Genomic DNA, 26,172 nt, shown 5'->3' with positions numbered 1-26,172 from the left:
AGAAAGATGGCTGGTTTGAGATCAATGGGTCCTCACTGCCCAGCCTACAGTAAAACAAACAATGGGCATTGCTCCCAAATATTTGAGGAAGAGGTGATATTTGTGGGCTTATTATTATTATTATTATTATTATTGTTATTATTAACATTGGTGTCCACCGCTGGTGCTTATTAGACCTGTAGTCCCCGTTGGCATGGAGATGGATGAATGGACTACAAAGCGTGTGAGTCCATTAATAATGACGCATTTCCTCTTTGACCCACCGTAGGATTACCCCCCCCCCCCCCCCCCCCTCCTCATTTACACACACATACACACAGTACCGCTGCTTCTGCTGCTGCTGCTCACACACTGTCCGGCCCCCTTGGAAATTTCCCTCAACGCGGAGGATATTTTACTGCTGAGAAGCGGGACGGTCGGCAAATGTGCATCCTCTCAGGGCCGACTTGCTTGAAATGCCCCAGTAGATGATCTGAAGGTAGGTTTACAACCCCGTAATCGGCTTATTTTCTGCTGCCCATCTCCCCCGCAGCAGACACAGATCTGTCTGACCTTCTCTCCGACCAAGCTTTAGAATAAAACTGCACGCTGTGCGTGTGTGTATATGTGTGTTTGTATGTATGTGTGTGTGTGAGAGAGAGGGAGCTTGAGTCCCAGCCTGCTGGATGGGAGCCTCTGTCTCTCGGTGTGACTGCATTTCAGCTCCTCCGCTTGGCTTCTTGAATGGATCGCTGCGATAAGTTGCGTTTCACGGGCTGCGATGCTCGTTTGAATGAACGAAAACTTGTGGAGCCTTAAATTGTCGACTTCTCCAGTGGCACCGGTTTGGTTTGGGCCACTTTATTGAACCACGCAGGGCTGCTGCAGGGGGGGGGGGTCGCCTTGTGTTGAGGTTTTTGTTTGTTTGTTTTGTTTTGTTTTGTTTTTTAAACTGCAGGATTCAGTTTGTGAATAACGGAGGCTGTTTTTTCTTTTTTCAAACGGTGGGTGTGCAGAGAGTCAAAGAGGCATGGAGAGTTCACGGAGGGGCTGGTAACGTAAGTTACATTGCACTGGCCAGGGAAAACCAGCCTCCGCCATGTTAAGTTACCATCCCAGTCAAGCTGCCACTAAAGCCACAGGCAATTGTTTCCAACTTTTTTTTCCCTTTACTGATTTTACGTGCTGCCATGTCTGAAACGCACACATATTTAAAAGGCGGACCACCTGTGTTAAAGCGTGGCTGCTGCGCTTAAAGAGCCGGTGTGAATCCACACATTACTGCCTCTCTTCACCGTTAAAACATCATACATCTTGCAGGGGAACCTATGTTGTTTTTTTTTTTTTGTTTTTTTGTTAAGTCGTGGGCGTTATTTCCAGCAGCCTCATCCAGCGTGCTCTCCACGCCTCGGTGCATGTGGTTGCCATTCTCCTGGCTAACCTGCAGCCGTGCTTTTCACGGTCAAGGTGATAATGAGAGCACCCGGGGGGTAGGAAAAAAGATAATAATGTGAAGTGGGCACATACAGAATAATGTGTGGTTCCACTGCAGCAGGTTTATATTGTATAGACTGTGAGGATAGCTGCCCTGTATCGGCACCGCTGCCACACCCCTTCATGGAAAGACGAGATGAGGCTCTGCCATTCGCACAATTAATACCAGTCACATGCCTCGTCTGTTATTATAGCTGCTGCGGGAAATCTCATGATGTCCTCAACTGTGTCCTCCTACTTACTTGGATAATAATCACTTGTTCACGTGCCAAGTTTGTGCATAAGGATCAATACACTCCATACTAGTATTTCAGTGTGTGTGGATCAAACAGCAGCCAATGAATTTCAGTGTGTGTGTGTGTGTGAGCTGGTTAGGAGGCAGATGTGGCAGGTCAAATGAGAAGGTGGGGAGGGGGGCACCGGTGAAGCAAGAGATGCCTGCAAGAGATGTTTGATGTGCATGTGAGTTTCTTTGGCAGTTTAATGGGCAAAAGTAAATCGCACACTAAAGCCTGAAGCCCCCATCTCTCTCTCTTTCTCTCTCTCTCTCTCTCTCTCTCTCTCTCTCTCTCTCTCACACTCACACACACACACACACACACACACACACACACACTCTTTCCCACCACCCCTCCCCGGTTGCTTAGACCTTGGCTTGTCAGAAGAAGACACATAACCTTATAGGCTGCAGGGTCCAACATGTGTGCAATGCCACAGGAACGAGTACACTGTTTGTAACACGTCTCTTTAGGTACGTCTAAAACCCCTCCTGTATGTTGCGATCCATTTGGCAGTTAGGGTGGGGTTTCTTATGGGAATGCTGGGCAGTTATTAAATATATTTCCTCCAAAAAAAAAAAAAAGGAAATCTATAGTTAATAAAGGTGTGAAGAAAATTGCAGCAGCAAAGAGAATGTCATCACATTTCCTCAAGTTGCCCTTTGTTAAAATCTGTCCTTTCAAAATGGCAGCTCTCGTCTAATGAGCCAGGGCCCTATTCTTCTGCACTGATCAGTTATGCTTCTGTTTCATCTCTGTGAAAATGTCATTTTCTCAAGCCTCATAGTTAACTGTTACTATCATCTGCTGCTACGGCTGCTTGGTATGCAGCTCTGCCACCATCAGCGACGGCAACGATCATTTATTCAACTGACCAAAGTCTATCTGGCTTTGCTGACATAAAAGCAGCAATCAAAAGCTTTTTCATTATATTAGCGACTGCACTGACCTTTTGGAGAATGTGTTTATGCTTCCATTATGCTATTACTAGTTTGAAACTAATCTTCTCGAAGCAGGGTGATCAGCAAATACACTGTTTATTGTGTAGCTGTTCAGTTATTTAGTGCTGAAATCAGTGGCAGGACAGGAACGCTTTAAATGACTGTTTAAGCAGAGGACGTTCACCCGTTTGGCATGAAGATACCAGAGAAAACAATTAAGCAACTAATTGTGATAGCCATGTTGTTCTACAGCCTCAGGGGGCTAACATTCGATGGCCACATGCTTCTGGCTTGTAAAGACCTTCGTCTCATCTGGTAGTTGAGGGGTTTCTCATCAGCAGTACATGGCTAATTTATTGATCCCTCTCTTTGTTCTGCATGAAAATGGGCCTCTGCTGTCACTAGTGACCACAGAGAGGAAGTAATGAGCAATCCTTAATGACACTCTAATCACAAGAGGTACGATGTTAATGGACTGGACAAATGAAGGGGAACCGTGCACTTGTTGGTTAAATTACACATGCTTAAGATTTTGACAGATCATTTTCAAAATGTCTTACTATCAGTATCCCTTGACACTTGTTCCACAGTTGCTCCGAAACACGATGAATCTGTTGTTAAAGCAGCGACAACATGGTGAAGGATCCTTGTGTCTACTCTGCTTGTTTCCCAGTGCAGCTCCCAGTTGGTCACCTGGAACGCATTCCTTGTTTTTTTTTTTTTATGGATCTCAGAGTCTGAAACAAGTGTTTGGAAGTGGTTGCCAAGCTGGTAACTAGGCATCAGTGTTTACTTGCCAGAACTGGTGAAAAATAATTGCTGTAGTTTTGTTTATTTGAGTGATAATGGTCCTGTGTGATTATGCAATGAATGATCATGTGAAAGTTTAGATTGCTTACTTTCAGGGGGTTTTACTTACATTTTCTGGGTAACTTTCAGAAGGCTGGATGATGATCTTGATCTTGATCTGGAACTGAGGATGGCATTTTTAATTGTGAGAAAGTAGTGAACAGGTTCAGCCAGGATACCATGATTTGCAGCATTTGTATTTAGAAGCATGGTGTCTGCCAGCAGCCCTTGTGTGGGGGCACCTTTTTAAGGCCTCCTCTGTTCTCCCCTTTAGCCGCCCTCCTCTGTGACTCCAGCCTTATGTGCACACAATGTGCCTTCTGAATGAGCAAACTCGTCCTCTAATTGACAAAGTATGTGATGACTGATGAAGTAATTTTGCATGTTTTTTTTTTTTTTTTTTCATTTTTTATCAAAATGTTTCCTTAAGTGTTGGAATTTCTCCCTCTTTTTTTTCCCCTGACATCAGTATTCCCAGTGTGTGGGATGGGCTCTTCTGATGCTTGGACCCACTTGAAAATGAGATGATCCATCTCGAGGGTTTAATCCTGATATAATAATTCCAACGATGTGTTGTCATTTGCCTTTCCCAAACACTTCCCTCCCCATGATGGAGTGAAAAAAATCATCACTCTTAGTGTGGACTCAGGCAAAAAATTTGAATGCATACAGACATTTATAATCTTTAAGATTCTGATGAACTCAAACCCCCTTTTTGATGCTACTCATGGCCAGAATTTCTTCTGCAACATCCAATTTTATTCCATTCAAATATATTTACTTTCTGCAAATAACTTATTTATTTTTATTCCCTACCTATGCATACTTACAACTTCAGTTTGTACTGTACTGTAAACAGATACACCAGATTTTGTATTCAATCACTCCTTCTTTTACTATTTCAATCATGAGTGTTGCCATATAAAACAGGGCTGAAATCTTAAGTACTGCAACTTTGAAGCTGCATGATACACTTGAGTTGCAGCTTAATATTTTTTAACTAACTGCATTTCATGGTATTTAGTGCCTTGCAACTTGCAGCCAAGGCACATTTTAGGGAATGGTGTGGTGATGTGCTTAATGCATAGAGTTCTGCGGTGTGAGGGGAGGAGAGAGAAGGTCTGAATGGAGGCAGAGGAATGTCTGACCTAGTTCAAGTTAACAATATCACAGAATTTCACACTTTGTTGTGACCAAGCCAAGGCATGCGTAACTTTAAACAGAAGAGTCAAATCACAAGATTCCAAGAAGGGCTTCCTGTGAGAAATACAGACCCCCTGTGCCTGGCCTTTCCTGTGTGTACACTGCTTGCTTAGTTTCAGGCAGTATCAGAGTGAAAGTGTGTTGAATCACCTTTCACTCTCCTATCTCTATAATTAGCAACATGCGGCCAGCTCACAAAATATCCACGTATCAAAGTTTTTAGTTTTGTTAAGTTCAAATTTAAAATAGAAATGTTACATGTTTAAAAAAAGAAAGCTGTTCATGATTAGATTCTGTCCATCGGCACTGAGGCAAGCGAAACAACAAAGTTGTGATGTGTAAGTTTTGGATGCTGGTCATTGTTGGATTTGTGTAGGAGAGGCTGTCTTCTTGGCACATCCCATCTACTTTCTGTTTTTTCCCACCTCCCACTGAGTTCTGGTTTGCCTTCCTCCCACTCAGTCCAACAATCCAATGTACGTTGCATCACAAATATAAGCCAGTGCAGTGGTTGCATTCCAGTAACATGAAGAACTTCTTGTGCACAAGTGTCATTTTCTAATTGATTGGTTTTAAATACCCGGTATGACTCAAGGATTGCTGCTTTTTTTTTTTCAGTCTATAATTAAACATGAAGTATGTTTCAGCAGGAGCAGCCTGTCGGAGGAAGCGGTGCCCTGCAGCAATCTCCATATGTGGTTCTGTGTGTGCTGTGATGTAAGTCAGTGGACCCCCAGTCAGGTTTAAAAATACAAAATTTTGGTCATGCTGAGCAGTCTGGAGCCACAGTAACCAGTATGGTTGTCATAGTGACAGGGGATGAAAACTCATGCTGCCTATTACTTAACAGAATAGAGTTGTTCATTTGAATTGTTACCCCGGTAGAATGCAGAATGCAATCAGTGAATGCAGTTAAGGTCTTATGGATATTTTCATGTCCACAGATGTTTATATATTTTGTCATGGATTTAGATCTGTCTATAGTTTTTGCATATTGATACAAACGCATGCTTGAAGAGGACATAAGAGTGTGTGTAACATAATGTTATTGATTGTTAGCTTGAAAAGATAATACCAGTTTAAATATGACATTAAACTTGAAAGATCCCTCTGGTGACTTTGCCAATTTCATTTTGCCTTGCTATTATTCTAATATTGTACTAGCATGGCTTTGGTCACTTTTGATAAATGTCTGTTTTTATCTTTTTCCTGTGGAAGCACTGCAAAAGCGCACTATTAATATAATTAAATGGTAAAATCAGCCAAGAAATGAATACTATTTTTGCTGCACACACATCTGTAAGTCCCATCACTAGTTACTCTCTTTACAATCTCTGCTTGTAATTTCAGAGGTTTTGGCCAAAGTGAACCATCATCTCAACCCTTGGCTGAAAGAGTATCTGCTCTGAAACACGTTTCAGGTTGCAGCTGAGCTCTTCAGCTATTACTGGACTGCATCTCTGGCAGAAATCCCTGCTGCCATGGTTGCCACCTTGAGGCTCATGCCTCTTAGTCACCAGGGCAGAAATGTAACCTAATCAGGTGTCTGCTGCTCCCAGTACATAAGTACACCGCACTGTGAACAGAGTGTGGACTGGCCGTTTTGTACAAAACCACGTGTGGCCAAGCACGCTTGTGAACCATGTTAGTATTTTACACCCTGTTATTTTCCCATTTCTCTTGGCATGCTTATTAAACCTTACATGGCTTTGGGCAGTAAAATTCGTTTTTCCATCTAACCCCCCTCTTCCTTCTGCTTGGTGGTTATTTGTTCTTGCCAAAGAAACCAGGAAATGCAGTAGTTGCCTAAAGGTTACAGGAGCACACCTATTACATAGAGATGGCTGGTTTGGTCCCCAGACAGTCAGAGAGTCTGTAGACAGAAAGTGAACCATGTAACACACGCTCCACTACAACAAGTGCTCCTGAGCAAAGCACTTTATTTTAAACTCACTCATTGCTACTAAATGCCAAATTGTGGTTATTTTTGGAATCTTATCCAAAGTGTGTTTGCATGCATATAACTGTTCGCTCCCAAGTACTACAGGGTAATCAGAAAACATCAATATCTGCATGTGGTGGTAAATTGCAAGTGGAACTTTGATACAAGTGTGCAGTCTAAACCTATTTCTATATAGTGGATATTGATTGCAATGTGAGCGGAGAAAAATCAGGCTTGGCATTTGAATGAGAGGGGTGTCAATTGAATCTGCAACCAAAATTTAAAAATGGGAGTGAGTGCATACAGATTTGCTGGTTCTGCCAATGAAAACTTGAGCACCTCCCTTGGGTTTTAAAGATTAGAGCATCTAAATTTCCTCTGTTGCTTTGAAGATCCCTCAGCATTTGGCTATAACCACATCTATTTCCAAAGTCATGAGCAAATGCTGTTCTCATTACTCAACATGTTTCTTGTTTGTTGACAAATTTCAACATTTGTGTCACTCATCAAATTATTTCTGTCCCTGTGACGTTGTGGTTTGTGAAAATAATCCTGTGTTGGAATTCCCCAGGAAGTGACTGCAGAGCAGTGTGGAGCTTTGTTGAGCAGGGGGTGAGTGAACATTCTGGGAGTACTGGAAATGTATCCCACCCCTTCACTCCTCCTCAGCCCTCCTACAGGCCTGGGACAGCTATTCTTGGTTTTCCCATAAGGATAAATTCTTGCTACAAATGTTTGGCGGCCAACTTGGGGAGTAAGCCCACTGTATAAGGCCACCCTGCTGGCAGAGGGCCTGAAATGGTCCCAGTTTATATATTAAGATACTTGCAATCACGGAGAGGACTTAAATGATCACTGTAGTGTTTGGTATTGAATCTTTATTGTCAGTCAAGCTCCAAAAACTAGATCGTACACTTCCAATAATGCATTTTAATAGTGTCTTTTATTAAGGTCTGGTCATACCAGGATTTAAAATGTTGAATTTTTGTGGTGAAATCAGTTCATTCCAATTTTTGAAATTGGCATGAATGAATGAATGAGCCTCGATTAAAGTTTGTATAAATGATTATTTCCCAGCTTCATGCACAGAGGTTAAATCATTTGAGATCTTCACATCTGTCAGTCAGACATCACCTATTCTATGACTCGAAAAGAGATTTTCCACTTCTCAGAAACTGAATTCATTTTCATGTCCTTGTTTTGTGTGATAGTAGAGAATGATTAGCTGAAAAGTATAAAGTGTATTGTTCTCTGCTGAGACAGTTCAGCTGAATGCTAGCGCTTGCCTTAAAGCTCATACAGATCTGACATGACAGATCTGACAGATGCATTTTTTTGCATGCATTTCCATTTGTGCCTCATGTTTTTCTTTCTTTTCATAGTGATTGGTATTAAGTTCTGTCTTTGGTCATACAATGTATCAGGGTGCAAAGTGCATGTTGACAAATATGGCACTGTCACACATTGTGACATTTGACCACAAGCAGGTGAAAATGTTTTAACACACGGCTTGAACAGCCAGGATTAGCCTCGTCTCACCAGTGTCCTGTGATGCTATTTGGAAACTCTAATAGTCTATGAACTAATTATTATTATTATTATTATTTTTTTTTCTTGTCCCATGACAAGAAAATATGTACAGTCGGTTTCCTTTTGCTGCTTTTTTCAGATAGCTTTTGTGTCGGATGTGTCTCACTTTGCAGTCCCCTCGAACGTATCCCACCTGACACTGCAAAATTCTGCAGATGGATGGCACCAGAAATAGCTCTTTAAGTGGCCGTTAATGTATGAATGTTACACAATCGTTCTGTCAGTGCTCCTTGCCCTTGGCTTAAACCTTTCTGTCTGGAACAAACTTGCTTGCACCCCTCCCCACCGCTCTGCAAGCCTCTGATATTGCTTGTGGAGGTTGCAGAGTTTGAATAGAGCTATATAAGGGAAACCATTCTTTGTTTATTAGTTAAGGGAGAGTACATGGGAGTGCTGCCAGGCCTCTCAGAGTAGAAAATGGGGACAGAAAGAAGAAGACGAAAGACCACTCAAACAGAGTGTACTCTTCTATGTAGAGCTGTAAACACTGCTCTCCTTTTCTTTTTTTTTTTTTAAGGCGGTGTTATGAGCATGGCAGCTGGCTTACATTACATGTGGAAAGCTCAGTGTTAATCAGGTGGCTGAAAATAGCCTTTTATTTGTCCGCTGTGCTATGGGTGGAGCTCGCTAATACAGCTAGCCACAAGGATGCAGTGGTTACATTAGCTGCCTCTCAGTGACTTTGTCTGGTGGGCATTGTCAGAAGAGTTATGATCAGTGGAGATTGTTGGATAGTGGCCATCCACCTGCTGCAGACGGCTCCTCAGCTTTAGGACATTTTAGCCACTGAAACCTCCGAACAAGGCCCACCCGGCATAGGACTGAGATTTAGTGTTCTGGTTTTTTTTTTTTTTTGATGCCCTGCCCTGAGCTAATCGGACATCACAACCATGCCACTTGTTTAAGATGTCTGCTAGAGTGTAACTGTTGAGGTTTGGCTTTTGCAGGTGCATTTGTAAACTGTATTAATTTTTAAATGCCCCCACGTCTCTGGAGACAGTTTATTAAGATACGTCTCCAGTGGATTGGACATGAAGGTGGTTAAGACATCATATTTTTTGTGTTGAAATAGTTCTTTATTTCCCATGGGGCTAAATCTGCCTGAGGTCTCCACTTTTAAATGCGACCATCTGTCTGTGGAAAACACATTATTCTTACTCATTAACAAGACTCAGGTTTACAGGGAGTACAGTAGTCGTTTGGGTGGTAGAAGCCAGCAGTGGAGGTGGTGCGAAGTCATAAGTTGCAATGCACAAATTTGGTTGTCATCTCTGTATAATCACTCCTGCTGCACAGTTTGCCAGTGAATTAGATTGTTCATTGAATGCACTCTACATGAACTGCATGCTGTCGAACAAGGCCTTACTTTCAACTTGCTAGCGTATTGCTTTGTTTAGGATTAATGAAAAGCATGGGATTTGATGCTTCAAAAGCACTATATGCTTGATTTCCAAGGCCGCTGTCTGCAAACAGTTGCACAATTACTTCTGATCCTAGTTTGAATTTAATTGAGATAATCCAAAGTCAGTATTTTCTGCTTTGCCAGTTTAAAATAAGATTGTTTATAGTAATCCTCTGAGCTTAAAGTTGGTGCGCACTGTGTTTCATATCGACATGTCTGTGGGGAGCTTGTTCTCCAGCTGGCAAAGACACAAATGCTGCATTGTCAGATTCCTCTCTTTAGATGGACTCCGGCGTTTTGTCTTTTGGACTTAGGGTAGAATGACAGCCTTGTCCTCAGCTGGGTTACTTATCTCCCCAATGCAGAGTACACCCCCAGGAAAATTACTTCTGGGGGGGTCATCCCCACCCACTCCTTCACCTTCTTGACAGCATGATTTAATGATTTCTCTCCTTTGAGGGCCGAGTTCCCCCGTTTGATAGTTATACTGTTATTCAGACGCCCTCTCAATTAGCTACAAGATTATCTGTGTTTGTAAGGCTGGCAGGCAAACACCAGGTGGGAAATTTATTGCTGGCTGCTCTTAAGGGAATCTTCATGTAGAAACTCAGTGCTGTGTTTCTGAATTGGCAACATGCGCTGCTAGGATGTGGGGGGGGGGATTTAGATTCCAGTTACAAGTGGCAGATGGGAAATGGGATTTTTGTTTTTGATCTGTTTTCCCTGATGTCAAGTGCAGCTTGTTCCCTGATTGGAGTTTTGTTAACTGTGGTGCCAAGCCTTTTACTTTCATGCAGCTGTGGGAGCAGGTGAGAGCTCCAGAGCAACCTGGCATGCCTGTGCTCTTTGAACTGCCATGCATTCCACAGCTTTCCTTGACCCTGCAAAGCTTTTATTAAAGCAGGCTGTGTTTACATAAAGCAATTTTTTAATTGGAGTGGATGCAGAGGTGGCACTTGGCATATGGCGTTAATGTACAAGTGGACATGAAGATATTAAAGGAATAGCTTTTTGGAAACATGCTTATAAGCTAACAGCAAACATGCAGCGCAGCACTCTATAAAAAAATAAAAAATGCTGTTTATCTACCTTTTTTTATGGCAGCGTTTTTGGCGTTTGTTACTGTAATAATCCCAGCATTCTGTAGCATGCATTGAATTCATAGTACTGGTCTCCTCCCATCCCTTCTATCCCTGCCTTTGGTGCGGTTGTGGTATTCCTGCTGAAAGATAAGCTGTTCTGGAATCAGTCCCAGTCTGCTGACCTAGCAGGAAACAGTAGCAGCACCCCCCACCCCCCTCCAAAAAAAAAAGCTCAATCTACCACCAGCGTTCCCTCTTTATCTCGCTCACTTTTTCTTCTTCTGCCATCCAAATCTACCCCTCTCTTATTTTGTCTCACCCCTATCTCTGTTTCACCACCCCACCCGTTCTCTCCTCAGCCCTGCGGATAGCAAGCATGTCAACACCTCGGCTGCAACCCAGTCACAGGGATGAAATGACACAGGTTGTCTTGGTCGGACTGTAAATCAGCAGCACACATCTGGTAAATGGATGACAGGTGGCGTTTTGATGGACAGAATATTCACACTGTCTGTGTGACATTTTGAATTTTTTTCATTGCGTTTGTCTGGGTAAAAATATGGACTCCTCATGTACGATTTGTCATGGCTGGAAATGGGTCATCTGACCTTCGTTTAGCTGGAGTTTAGTGTCACTGTTACTTGCCTTGCAAAGACAGATCATGAGAAATAATTGACCTGAGATGGTTCACGTGATGTTAAAATAATTTACTACACTAAAGAAGATTTTCACTTTAGTTCATACTCTGATGATTTCATATTGTAAATGCTGGCAATGCTGTATCCTACATTTTGTGAAATTTGTTTACCTCAATTACATGTAGCTACATTAGTAGACTAATCAGATAATGACTGTCCATTTTACACTTACACATCACATCTAATATATTGAAGTATATGCAGTTTAGGCTTTAAACCAGTTCTAAGATATTAAAATGGCTGACCAAGGCCTTATTTCAGGAGGGATTTTCCACAAATAGAAAGTGTGTTAGGTTACAAGCTATAAAGATAAAATCTGCGCGAGGACCAGTCGGATTTGAAGCAGAATGATTGCATTCATGTTTTAGGATATAACCTGAAAAGGAGGTTGTGGGAAGGTATATTCCCACAATGGGGAATATATATTCTCCTACAGAAATATAAGACTTATGTGCAGGAATTTGTAGAATATGAATGTGAAAACATGCATTACACGGTTGTAAAGTGTGATTGGAAGCAACAATTTAGCAGAATATCTTAGTGTCTTGAATAGACACTATGATGGCGCCCGGTGGGCGCTCTGATGGCACCCTTGTTGTGGATCTTCTCTTTTTAAACCGTCTATTTAGATGCAAAGTCACGTCATTTGCCATTTAAATTGGCTGCAACCGTGGCACATTTCAACTTCTCTCAGAGCTCTCCGTCTTCACAGGATGGGATCTTAAAAAGCAAGAAGTGTGTGTGTGTGTGTGTGTGTGTGTGTGTGTGTGTGCATGTTTGCAGTCTTGTGAACCTGCCACTGCCATCTGACTCCTCAAACAATGCGGAGTATTTAATGTGTATGAGGTGAATTGGGAGCGGCTCCTGCCTGCTCCTAACAATAGAACTGACAAGCAAGGGGACCAGGCTTTCACTTTGCAGACAGCATGGAAAAACCAGGCTTAGAGTAGCTGGATTGTTCACCCACAATAGGCGGCCACAGCACTGTAAGGCAGTTTACCTCCTGTGTCATGTTTTTCTTCCCCCTTTAGTGTCCCTGAGTCTCTGCACAGCCACCAGCCTGCTTTTTAATTGGTTCTCCTGCCTGCCTGTTGGCTTACCTGCCTGAAACTGCTATCACATCAACTCGCCCCTGGAACTGCAGTGGACTTTAGTGGACTTTTCAAAGGGGCTTTAGGAAAGTGTCACATGTAGAGAGGCACTCATCTGTTTAGAAAACCTTGACCGCGAAAAAGCAGCTAATGGAAAAGATAAGGAATGGCAGAGCACTGCTTATCCTAATTAAAATGTATGTCAATCCATATAGCTGTTGACTAAATTGGGTTTTGAAGGCCACAGCGGCTGGGGCTACAGTAGCAGACAGTTAAAAAGTCCTCATGCAGCTGTCCACCCAATGAGGGGATTAGAGGACTCCCATATCTCCACGGCTGAGATGCAAAAGAAGATTAGGTCGGTCTGTCCTAATCTTCAGGACTGCCAGACAGAGACACTGCCTTTTAAACTGGCCTTTGATGATTTATTGTGTCTTGTAAATAATGTACTAACTTCTGAGGCTGCCTGTACATTCTTTTTTTTAATGCATCATTTGTCAGGATGAGTTTAAGAGTGAGAACATTTACAGCCCCTATATGTCGGACAGCTTGAGAGGCAACACAGCACTGTATATAGCAAAATTTTTCCGGAAATGTTTAGAGTTTTCTTTTTCAGCTTAGTGGCTGTGCTTCTTTCATAGTGATGTATTAAAACTGCCTGTTATTTACCATATATGGAGCAAATTTCCAACACACAGCAGCTTTACTTCAGCTATTCACATATACGTGGTCCTGATTGGAAAACTAAAGCCAACTCCTAGTTACAGTATAATTTAATTCTACATCGACATTGAGATCTCAGCTCCTTGTGGTGTAAGGGCTTCATGCAAAGTGATCAGGCGTTGTAACCAGAGCACAGTATCTATCATACTCCACCGTGGAGTGGGATTTGATTCAAGCTGCTCTGCTATGTCACAACTGCTTGGCAGCTGTTCCTCCGCAACAAGCAGGACCTGATTGAAACATTGGACGAGGTCCCAACCTTTCAGCTCTGAACCTTAGTTAGCTTCCCCTGGAAACCTCATGCAGGATAGGTGGAGGAAAGTGGGGCAATAATAAGGGGGTTGGTGATATGAAGTGATATTTAAAACTTTAATTTGACAGACTATCTTAATTTTTTTTTACATATATATATTAACTGAGGGTTTATGAGTTTTTTTGCTGTTGAATTTTTTATTTGTAAGACAATAAAGAGGGACAAAGATTGAACCTCTTTGACCTAATTGAGTGTGCAGTTGCATGTGGTGGCGTTCAGTGTCATTTAAACCCAGTCTGTTGCTTGACATCCTCACCTATGATGACGGTTACAGTTTAGCCTCTCTTCCCCCAGCTCTCTGTTTTCTGTCAAGGCTGCTCTGCTTAGCTCTTGTGATGGTGGTAGAGGACATGACCCACCTTTTCAGGTCGAACTTTTTAAGGGAATTCTGCAGGGCAGCATTACTTCCAGGGCCGGGTGCTGGTTAATGAGCAACTAAAAGGAAATGAGTGATAATGCACAACAAGTAAATCATTTCAGCTGGACACTGGTGCCATAATGGCTGGAGAAATTGTCAACTGAAATGGCTATCCTTAAAAAGGTGTGCATGCTAACATTATAAACTCTTTCATATTTCATTTAGGCCTCTTGTTGCTATTTCGTTGCCAGCAAATGTCTATAAGGAAGGTGCTTTTGTCATTCTCGGTTGTTATTGTGTCTGCTCAGTGGATGGTGAGTGGGGCTGACTTGCTGTCATTTTATTTACTGCTGCAGAGGAGAGGAACATTGTAAATGCAATTTCCTTAGACTATTAGTGCAGAATGTAGACTTCAGAAAGCAATCACTGGAAATGGTATGTAAATTTGTTTTAAGGCTACAAAGAACAGCTCAGATAATCCCCCGATTTTCAATTTCGTATTTCCTTTTTCACAGTGCCTTTCAGCCCTAGAGTCTCTTGCTTCTTATACCTCTGAACTTTAGCTTTCAGAGTTTATGCCTGCCTCTGGCATTCGTCCCTAACCATGTGGTATAAAAATAAGTTGCCCGGAAAATATCTTTAATACAGAATGCATGCACTGATGGTTTGCTCTAATAGCAAGTGACTGCAGACTCTTCCTGCCAGCTTGGATCGTGGTTTTCACCTTTCTCATGCTTGTCAGAGACCTTCTGAAAGTCTCTCACTTCATCTTGTCTCACATGAGTTTTCAGTAATCAGCCAAAGACACACACTGTCTCAAGCACATGGACACTAATGCAGGGGGACCCCACTCACAAGCTAAAAGACACACACAACTGTAAACCACATGTAAATCACAGATGTAAACACATTGCTTCTTGTCTGCCCCCTTCCATTCATGGAACTGGGAGTTGGCTTCTACAGGGATGGGGGTTTGTGTAACAGAATTAGTGGCTGTGCTCAGTAACACCCCCCTCCTCCCCCCACCTTTTTTTTTGTGGAAGGGCAGGACTAATCATTTAGAATCTCTGGCCTCCCAAGAGAGGGTCGAATAGTTGCCTTGTATAGAAGAGAGACGAGAGGGGCTCTGTCTGCTCTGCGTTTGTGTGTGTGTCTGTGCGTCTGTCTGTCTGTCTGTTTTTGTGTGTGCATCCGTGCCTATTTTTGTGTGTAAATGTGGCTGTGTGGTGTTTGATTTCTAGAGATTGTTCATACCTTGGCCGGATTAAATGGTACGTCTCGAAACAGGGCTCCTGACCCCTTAACCTTAACTCTGTGTGTGTGTCTTTCTGTGTGTACTTGCATGTGATGCAAAGCAACAGCTGTTCTCCAGATGCCCCCCCCCACCCGACCAAAAAAAAGGGAGAAAAGAGAACTAATGAAAGAGAATTCCAACCACATTTACTGTATTTATGTGTTTATTTATTGGTGACGTTAGGTGGTTAGTCATAAATATTAGGCATTTTTTTCATCACTGAAATGACTGAACGATTTGTCAATCAACAGAAAACTAATCTGCAGCTACTTTGATGATCAATTGCCCGTTTAAAGCAAAAATACCAAACATTCCCTTGTTGCAGCTTCTCAGATATGAGGATTTGCTGCTTCTCCTTTATCTTACATGTTCAGAAATGGAATATCTTTGTGCTTGACACTGTTGGTCAGACAAAAAAAAACAAAACAAAAAAACAAACACTTTAATAACACCACTTTGGGCTTTAGGAAGTTGTGATGAGCATTTTATGACATTTTATAGACCAAGTGATTAAACTGTCAGTCAAATCTAATCTCAGGATTAATCAATAATAAATATTCATTGTGTCAGCCCTAATGTAGTTGTTCCTAGACTTCCTTTTTTTGAGTTACCTGTTCCACGTGTTCTTTTCTCCTTTTGTTCGGTTGTTACTGAGACAAGATTGGGTTTGTGAACGTTTATCACCTGCCATGCTGTTGCATCCTGTGTTACTCTGTGTACAATGAGGCAGCTAAAAAAAAAAGAAAATGATAATAATCACTCGATGAATAGTCGGTCATTTTCTTTAGGGTAGAACCCCCTCGATTCTTGAAGCAGGATGGGAGCGTTGCGGTAAGACTCGGTTCCTCACAGCCTGTGCCGCTGTAGAAAATATATTGGTAACTCTCACACACACACCGACACAGCTAGAGCAGATGGTTTGTGTTTATAAAGATGGAGGCATTATTGTGATTGGGTGCAGTGCACTGCTGGGTTCTGGTGAAAACCGGTGTCATTAACTTCAAATTGTTGAATCTCTTCCTCCGTCTTCAGTGAAATTCTGGCTGATATCTGCGCTGAAATGTTACATTATCTGCCCCACATGGGTGGTGGGAAATCGAAATGTTTTCATACTCATTTTAGAACGCTTTATATTTTGCACATTTTCCAGGTAGTACACAAATTCCTAACAACAGTCTCAACAGTCTCATTTTTCTATAGGATAATATGATGAGTCCAGTTCTAGACAGGTGGCTCCTTGAGTGGGCAGTGGGTAATGAGTCCCCTACCACACAAAGGACCCCCCCCCACCCGGCTTTCACTTGCCTTAATTAAGCCCAGATTGCACGGACCCATTTAGCTAATTACATATCTGGGCCTGCTACTTATCTATGAGACAGGTGGAAGATAACAGACAGTTAGTTAGCGGGCTTCGGTCAGTCTGTGCTACAAGGCTGAGCTGCGATGTTTGTGATGATTTAGGTCCTTTAATCCCCTGCTGAGGATTGCTAGAAAGCAGCGGCATCATCCTGACTTTGTTTTTCTCTCTGTGTTACTCCTCAAATTGCTCCCTGTCTCTCTTTTTCACTCCTTCCTGTGGTTTAGAGGAGTTGTTTATTGCATTTTAGGGATTTTTAGGTTGCAGTGTTCGGTTTCATTGATGCAGTTGCTGTGAAGCTGATGGAAGATAGGTTTGCTGATGTTGGGGGAATTAAATGATTGAATTGTCCTTGATGCCACAGTGTAATGCCCCCAAGGACGTGGTAGCAGAGACAGTTACGTCCCAGCAGAGCAACTGCACAGAGCCAGTTGCCAGACTAATGTGTGCTTAAAATTAAGGGATGTTTTGCCTATAACGCAAATTTGGATGGATTTCACACGATAATAGGCTTCACTGCACATGAAGAGCGAATGTATTTGAAAGTTCTTTGGCCCAGGTTCATGTGAAGCAGGATTTCCCCCTGATGTAGTGCATTAATTTGAACTTTTCTGATGGTTGCAGTGTGCAGTTGGCCTTGATGTTGTCAAATGACACGTTTGTGAAAATGACACTTTATGGTTTTAAATCGATTGATTTCTCTCTTTCTTTCTTTTATTTTTTCAGATCTATGTTTTTGCTTAATGGCCGAAATTTGTTTATGTTTATTGTGCTAAGATGTTGTATTTTATTTTATAGCTACATGCTTTCTCCCTCATGCACTGATAAACACGCCTTCTGTATAAGTTGACTTCTATATGACTTCTGCTGCTTGGGCCTTTGTATAATCCAGCTGTGTTGATGGTGTGAGATGTTGAGATGCCATAGTGGGCAGATTTAATAAAGCTTCATTTTTGGGGCTGGAGTAAGGTGTTTCCCTGGCACCATATTGTCTGACCCGTCCCTGCTCTGTCCTCCCCTGTATTGTGATTAATGAAACTGCAGGACGGACGGAACAATGAAGTCTCCAGTGGTATATTGTGCTTCCAAAGATTGCCGGTGGCGATGTGCCCCTGCACCCCACCTCTGAAAACCCCAGAGAACCAGAGGAGTTTCCCCACTCATTCAATTTTTCACAAGCCTTATTTCCTCTCTCTCTCTCTCTTTTTTTTTTTTTTTTACTATGACAAATTTGACAAGAGTTAATCTAACAAAATATGCTGAGATTAATTTTGTTTCTTAAGCACAAAGCCACTACTGGTGTCTGAGTTCTCACATACCCTTAGGTGGTGTTTCCTAAACTATGCATGTTGAACTTTGCTCAAAGTAATCCCCCTCAGGCTCAGAAAGAAGAATTACAGGAATGCAAATGTCTCTTAAGTTGTGTCAGATAAGGTTTCTCTCTCCTCAAGCGTGTTTTGTGTAATTTGGGGTGCTCACATTTGTTTTCCTTGAGGCAAAAGGCTCAGCGTTTCTCCATTGTCACATTATTTACAGCTCTTTCCAGGGATTCTTTTGCCGTCACTGTTTGATCTGTGAGAAAGTTTCCCTCTAATGTTTTGAGGTGGGTCTAATATAATATGAGCTCCTGTTATTTTGCACCTTAATAACACCTTGTTATTGCGGAGCATAAACATTGTGGAATACAGCTGCAGTAACATATGACGTATGATGATATCACTTAAAGTAACACTGGATGACACTTCCTGTTTTCTTTCAGATTAAAGGGGAATTCAGTCTGTGCAACCAGGGTATTCAAATCAGTCTCATTAATTGTCTTAGTATCAGTCTCAAATGGTTACAGGACCAGTGTGTGGGAGTTAGGAAGATCAGTTGGCAGAAAAGGAATATAATATTCATAATTATCTTTTCATTAGTGTATAATCATGTGAAACTAAAAATTGTGTTTTTGTTGGCTTAAAATGAGCCCCTCATATCTACATATGGAGTGGGTCCTCTTCTACGGAGCCCACCATGATGCACCACCATGCTTCTACAGTGGCCAAGAATGGACAAACTAAACACTAGTTTTAAACATAACCTTTTGTGTATTTTCATTATCTTACTGTCACTGTAGGTTCTCCTGCACACTTGGAGAGAGACAGGTGAAGGTAGGGGTGCTGAGGCTCCAATCTGCAACTTCAGCCCTTGATGACACAAAAATTCTACACACTTTAACGGCAAATTTGGGAATTTTAATAAACAATTATAATATAAATGGAAAATATTGTAAAATGATTAGCATCTGAATTTATTCCAGTTATACTACAACCGTATTTATAGCACCAGTGAACTAACAATGTTTTGAAGACAAGTGGTGTAGTTTGTTGGCACAAACAAAAATCATGGCGGTTTATGAAAATATAAAAGGATTTATTACACACTAAAAGCATCCAGCATTAATATACAATAATTTAACATCAATTAACCCACAGTCTTGTAACCAGCTTTGCCCAGATGTCAGTTTTACGTGGTCATCGCACTTGCAAGCAACCAGATGTGTGTTATAATGTGATATAAAGCCTTTTGCGGCTCCTCAAGGAGCTGCATGACCTGTGATAAATAGCCTCAAGTGATGTCATTTGAGTCAGTGTTGGTTGGAGCCAAAGATGAGAAGTTTGAAAAAAAAACAAAAAAAATCTGGGAGCTGGAGTTAAGACGAAGTAAGTTTACTAGACTTCTGTGTGTGAGGTTAGCGGCTTGAGGCTTAGACAGAGTTTCATATTACACCTAAATCTTCTGCCTGTTTTATAGCTATGATACAAGATACATTTTGCCACTTAAAATGAGATCATCCGATAGAAAAACTGGAAACACCTCTGCCTGTGGTCCTTTGCACTAACCAAATAAATTAATAAATTACAATGGTCACTCTTGCAATTAGTGTCACTCCTTCAGTATTACTCTTTAAATCATTTTTCTCTAATGGCATATGTTCATGGGGCCTATCATTTTTTTTTTTACCTCTGCAGTGGAATTTGAAAAGTGAGTCATTGTGTGAATCAGTTACCTCCCAGTGAGAAACCTAAAACCTCTTCCAGCTCCCTGCCAATGTCAGCGAGTCGATGACGCTCAAGGGACAGGTTGTTGCGGCTAGCTGCCTGAGCTGAAGCTGAGCTCTGAGGGAGTCTGATGAGTAAGCAGGTAATCAGAAGCCGGATAGAGATCATTAGCGACGGCCGCCGGCCACCGGTCAGTGTTTGCTTTCATCAGAATGCAGCTGTTTGGATTTGACCCTCTAACATTACATTGTTTGGAATTCTTTGGCCCTGGATGGATTAAGATGCCGCAGCCGCGTTTTCCTGTGAAAAATACTTAATCCCATCATAACTGTGATGGGATTAAGTGACACCTGTGCCATGTGTGAAAACATCACTTTACCTGTGTACGAGTGTAGGTTTGGCATGGTTGATGCTTTATTGCTTACAGCACATCTTGTTGAGTGTGTTTTGTCTGTGTTGGTGTAACAGCAGTTTGTGCTAAACCTCCCGCAGGAGAGAGGACCTGCACGACAGTGAGTGCCTGCTGTGTGCTGCTTCTCCCTCCAATGATCCACCTTGAGAGTGTCTCTTACTTGTCCCCTATCAGTCTCCAGCCTGTCACAGGAGCTGCTGCAGCCCATGTCATTAACTCTGGCTGTGTACAGCCCGGGCAGGTGTAATAACCCACACTGCCTGTTGTGAAATATTCTAGTTGTCCTGTTATTGATTATTCTGGTCTAGAACATTTGGAAACTGCAGCAAAATAACACATATACCAACCAGACTGCAGTCTGTGCTATACTTTACCGCATGTGACAGTGTCACTGTTGTGTTATGGACATTGCTGATAGTGTTTCATGGGCAATTGTTGTTTTCCGTGTATACTCATTAGAATGTAATATGTTAGAATAAAGTGTAGGAGACAGTCTTTTATGATTAATATCTAATTCAGTCTGAAAGTTCAGTTTTCAAATCAAGAGCCACAACTACGGTTAAACAGTAAAACATATTAGCAGTGCCTTAATAAAGTGCAAGAGGTGAAAGGATTATTTGGTAACCATGGACTTTGCGAGCTAGCTACGTTTAGCTTATTAACATCAACACAGATTGCTTACAGACAGGTTAGCTGGTAGTTATTGATCAGGAGTTAAAGTTCCATGCAGACCACTGTTACAATATCAGTTAAATAGCCAGACAGTTTATTTTACTTTAACTATTTTGCATGCAAAAATGATGACGATGATGATGAAATAATTAACCAAATTTGTCATTGTTAGTTTTATTTTGTTTTTTTGTATGATTTCCAAAACTTTCCCTCAGCTCTTGGCTCACAACAAAATTGATTTGAACTGATTCAGCCGGAGCCAGAGTTTCTGTTTCTGCAAAATATCACAGAAATGATGCCCAACCCAAGAGGCTCTGCTCCAAACAGCCCCTGATGCACACTGTCATGCTGTTTGGTACCATTAAAAGAAAGTGCCACTGCTGTTTATTTCAACCTGCTGCCCTGTAGCTGTCACAACATTGTGTGTTTGGAGCAGGTATTTAGAGCAAAGTAGGGTGTTTTTCTTTTTAAAAGCTGCTCTACCTTTTGATGTAGTTTAATGTAAATCATACAACAATTGAAGAGAATGCTCTGAGATCCTGTGCAATTTATCCTTCTACAGCAAGTCACAGTAAATATTTGTCTCCTGCATCGACTTACGTTTAGCTACCAACAACGAGTTAGAAACTGCCCATTATTTAAAATTTGGAACTCGACCGATATTTTCTCCATGTACGTACTGCGTCATGTGACATGGAAACAAACTTTAGCATATATTATGTGTTGAATTATTTAACAATGCAATCATAATATGATATTTCACTATTCAATAATTTATATGCCTGCCATACTGTATGTTCCTGTCTGCTTAGAAAAACATTATTTGCATATTTAGTGGAGGGCTCCCGTGTCACATGGGCTTAGTTCTGTTTTTGGAGCTCTTCATTTTTAGCACTGAAAATATTCAGGGGGAAAAAAAAGACTGCAATATCTTTGCTGTATTAGATGAACACGCTTTTTAAAATTTGCATTCATCTACTTAACCAGTCGTAATTGTCTCCTTATTCTCGACAGCAAGCTTCTAACTGTTTTGCATATCTTCATTTTCTTATGCCTTGAGTGTGTCTTATCCTCATGTGGTGCCACATATGGCACGGCCTGTTACAAATATCTAAAAATATAGTGCTGGGCATTTTGTGCCTGGAAATCTCTGCAGAGCAGTAACACTCCTATGTGAATCCATTTCTTACACTTAGAGGACATTTATAATTATCTTTCTGTGCAAAGCTATATATACATATTCTGTACATTTGTCTCATAAATGTCCACCGTTTGTCTTTTCAGCTGTGAAGATCAGCAGACATCCAAGGCTGCATTTCCCTCAGCAATAAGGTAAGAAGCTGATAACGGAGACATGAACGCATGAAAATCTGAAATCACACTTTTTTTTGTAATAGAAACATTTTTAATCTTATGATGTAGAGGACTGTGTTGACAGAGACTCGTCGCCAGTGAAATTGTTAGCACGTTCCACCTCGCTGACATTCACATACATCATGTGAATGCTCTTGATAGTTGGGTTACATTAAGTGTTGCTGGTAACATCCTGTAATACTGTACCAAGCTGTACTGGAGATGTGCTACCTTGGATCAGTGTCAGTGAAGCTGTACTGTTGTAACTGTATGCTCTGTCATCTGTGCTTCATGTTTGTCTTGGCGAGGCTTATCATGATAAGGAGCAGTTTGCAGCTGCTAGGGAGGCATTTGGAAGCAGGGTACCAAGGAGTTAAAGGCGGGAAGCTTTCTTCTTGATAGCTTTCATCCTGCAGGCCCTTTGCTTTACTCTGCTGCTCTTGGTTGCAGCTACAGTTTCTCTGTATTTTTTTGTTTGAATGTTTCGTCTGTTTGTTTCCTTTTTTTTGTCCTTGTTATGATTCACACCCTTTACTTACACAATCGCACAAACACAGTGAAAGCAGAGTGTTGGACCTGGGTCACACGCACGTCACCTGAATAACTCATGAAATATTCTTGCAGTCCTGGGAGCTGTTGAAACTAAACCATGTACTTCTGTGGGTGTGGGTGTGGGTGCAGGTGTGTATATCCAGAATGGCCTGAGTGTGTGTGAGGCAGACATACCTGGTTTAAAACCCACTTGCCAGGTGGTGTGTTATTGATTACCCTGTGATGCTAAAGAAGCCGCTAATTACTTTCAGATAATTAATGGAAATCAGTTGAATTTGTGTGTGTGGGTGTGTGTGTGTGCATGCTTCCATACACATCTGCATCTCTGCACTGACAGTATACAATAATGTACATTTTCAAGCTGAGCCAATGAGCTGCTCTCAGAGGGCAATTAACTGGCAGCATCTGGTGCCCAGCCACTTACTGCAGCCATGCTCCACTCCACAAATGAGCTTACATTTGCTGTGTGTTTTAGTTTTCCAACAATTAATGAGCTCTAATGTTGACTTGTCTCATGCCGTGCTTCAATGAACAGCCAGATCTCAACTCAGTCAGATGTGCGTTCAGTCTAAAGCTAATATATGAGACTACATGTTAAATAAAAATGGATGTGCTGTGCTTTCAGTTTAATGTGGTGGAAGACAGTTTAAGCTGTCAGTAAAAAAAAAAAAAAGGCATATGTCGTGAGGCTTCTGCTGGACAGCAACAAGCTGAGTATTTCAGGCTTTGTTATACTTTTATCTCAATCTTAACTAAGAGCTGCTGAATTCTTGAAGAGTTTTTCACTTTGCCCCTGTATCTGTCGTTGTCATTGCCTCAGCCAGCTGTCCACCGTCCAGCCGCTGTTTGCTCACGGCTGATTAGTCAAGCATGGACTGAGCTTATGAAACTGTGGTGGGACAAAACACTGGGGAAGTGTGAACCAGGGCTACATAACTGTCATCCTTGGTTTTAAACACATACTTTGACCAAAAAAAAAAAAAAGTATTTTGCTGAATAACATTTTTTCTTTAGCTGTAATTTGTCAGCTTTCCCATCTTCTGTTCATTAATAAATAACTCATAGTATGCTTTGGAGGAACATTTTTAACTGGCTGCTTTATTTTCTTATTTAGGATATTGTTGTCAATAGATGAGCGAGGAACCGGTCTGACCTGGCAGCAAAACTGCTTTCTACGTATAATTAGCCCAGTTTGAAAGCAATTCAATTACTGTCAGACATGCTGCAGCACCTCATATTTTTTTTTATGTATAAATGACTAAGAGCTATACTATTGATTGGACAGCTGCAAACCTAATTTTGTTATTTAGTAACATTAACAATAGATTCTTTTTTTTTTTTGTTACAGGCATAATTTTATTTTCTTGGTTTCTTTCCTCAGCCAAACTGAATAAAACATTTAACTGGCACTGATACATCTTTCTCTAGTTATGGTGACCATAATTACTATATAAGCAGGTTTATTACATTTTAAATACCCCGACTTTTCCACATGGCTTAGCCTTGAGTAGTTGTTCTTACTAGATATTTTTTCTGGGGGGTGGGGGGCATATTGTCAGCCACTTTCTTGCCAACTAGATCAATTAATTGTACAGAGCTTTAAATGTAACTAAGCAGCTTGGCTGTGTTTCTACTGAAGCGAGACGTGTCTGTCTGTGCTGAAGGTGGATGAAGAGATCCATTTCCAGTCTGACCAATCTCATGTTTAGACGTTCCTCACAGAGAGTGTATTCCTCTGGATCTGGGCCAGTGGGCCCCACTCAGGATCGACTCTGCAGCAACTCTGCAGGCTGCCACTTCACCCGGACTTAAAGACCACTGTACATAAGGATTAATGCTTATTTGAATGCCAGGTATATAATGCAACATTTTGCTTGTTGAACAGGATAATGCACTGCATCTGTACCACTGCATTAAATACCTTTCAGCTGTGGTTGACACAGACTTTATTCAGTGGTGACTGTAAAAGGCAGTGGTCACATCTGACTCTGACCAGATGTTGTAGCATTACTGAGTCAACACTATTTATCAGCAGTGTTGTGATACCTTCAGTTCATAAAGGTCCATCAGAGCTGATGACAACTAGGTCTGTTACTCAGCTACCCATGCTGACTGTTTATGGACTCGGAGGATGTGGTTAGTCTGTCAAGTGTTCCCGAAACAAGCTCTGCTGTGCTGTGCTCGGTAAACAAGGAGCAGATGTCACACTGAGACAGGTTCGCTGTTCTCTAGAAGTAAGCAAAATCTACTTGGTTGAAACTAACTTACTTACTTTATTTTATTTTCTTGGAAAGTCACCTGGGGGCTTGAAGGAAGGAGTATTATTATATATCCAGGGGTCAACCCCTGATTCCTGGGTGTGATAGTGTGATAATGCCAAACTGCCGCAAGTGTGTGTATAACAATAAGCATTTAACACCTGTTTTAAAGTCAAGACGATGGTGCACCTCCATTGCTTCATTCATTGTTTGTGTGTTATGAGTCCCCGCTGACTCCAGTCTCGTGTGTCCAAGTCCAACTTTTTACAGCCACCTTTCAGCCTTACAGGAAGTGAGTGTTTCACGTGATAGATTTTGGATCAAGTATCAATTTAAGTATTAACATCTATCTCAATTAATCACAAGGAAGTTTCCTTTCTGTCTATTCTGTCTCACCCAGCAAGCCAGTGATTTGGTGCAGGTCCTATAGTTGGAAGTGAAATGTCAGTGATGCCAGGAGAAGCAAGCCTCAGGTCTGCTGTGTGACTAATCATTCAGTCTGTCAACTTGCTGCTCATTTATTTTATGAGAACTGGTCTCAGTGGCTCTTACTAAGCCTGGAAAATGACTGGCTCCTGACGACATCTTACCCCGACTCTTCCACGCTAACATTACATTCCTTCCACTGATAGACATTTTTACCGGTAAGCAGTGACTTGCTGGTGGGGGGTGGGGTGTGTGTGTGTGTGTGTGTGTGTGTGTGTGTGCGTTGGGGGGGGGGCTGAGCCCATCACCATAGCGGTTGGCTGGCACAGTCGCAGTGATCCACCTGTTTTTTTTTTCCAGTCAAAGCGGCTGTGCTGTCGGGAGAGTTGTGTAATCCTGACTTCATTGCTGCCAAATAGAACAGGCCTTGGTGTCCAGAAACCCATTGGCCTCCTTGGCATTCAAATCAAGGCAGCTATCACAGGTCTCACCTTTGGATCTTTTTTTTTTTGCTGCTCTCAAATGATACCTGTGTTTATGTGTGTTTTCTCAGGATTGATTTAAACAGGCTGAGGTTTAGACCTGATATTTTTGGAATGGCTGAAATTTCTTTATGCTGTTCAATAAATTTGACCCGTTTCACATCAAGAGTTGCAAGAGGGTTTAAGGCACTTATTTGTTTTTTACCCTTGAATGTTGATTTTGGACCTGAAGCCTTTGAAATCCGATCTGATTGGTGTGGTATTGATAAAAAACTAGTCATGTCCTTTTTCTTTTGCCTTTCTCTGCCCTGCAGTCCTGTTATCATGCTTCACAGCAATGCAAATACTTTAATCTAGTGGCACTGATGCCAACTAATAATAC

At 41.7% G+C, this 26,172-nt stretch overlaps 1 protein-coding gene across 2 annotated transcripts in view; it reads left to right on the top strand.

Moving 5' to 3' along the window:
• The first annotated feature begins 344 nt into the window (after window positions 1-344).
• The window catches only part of tln2a (talin 2a), an 87,397-nt gene continuing 61,569 nt past the window's right edge, over window positions 345-26,172 (top strand). For both annotated transcript variants that reach the window (XM_041033110.1, XM_041033101.1), the window contains exons 1-2: window positions 345-478; window positions 22,004-22,051. The gene's annotated coding sequence lies outside the window, so the exon portion shown is untranslated. The remainder of the gene's footprint in view (window positions 479-22,003; window positions 22,052-26,172) is intronic.

The sequence above is a fragment of the Toxotes jaculatrix genome, chromosome 1, assembly GCF_017976425.1.
Source record: "Toxotes jaculatrix isolate fToxJac2 chromosome 1, fToxJac2.pri, whole genome shotgun sequence".
Lineage (NCBI taxonomy): Eukaryota > Metazoa > Chordata > Actinopteri > Toxotidae > Toxotes > Toxotes jaculatrix.
Note: the sequence above shows the minus strand (reverse complement) of the source record. Positions and strands in the feature narration are given on the sequence as shown.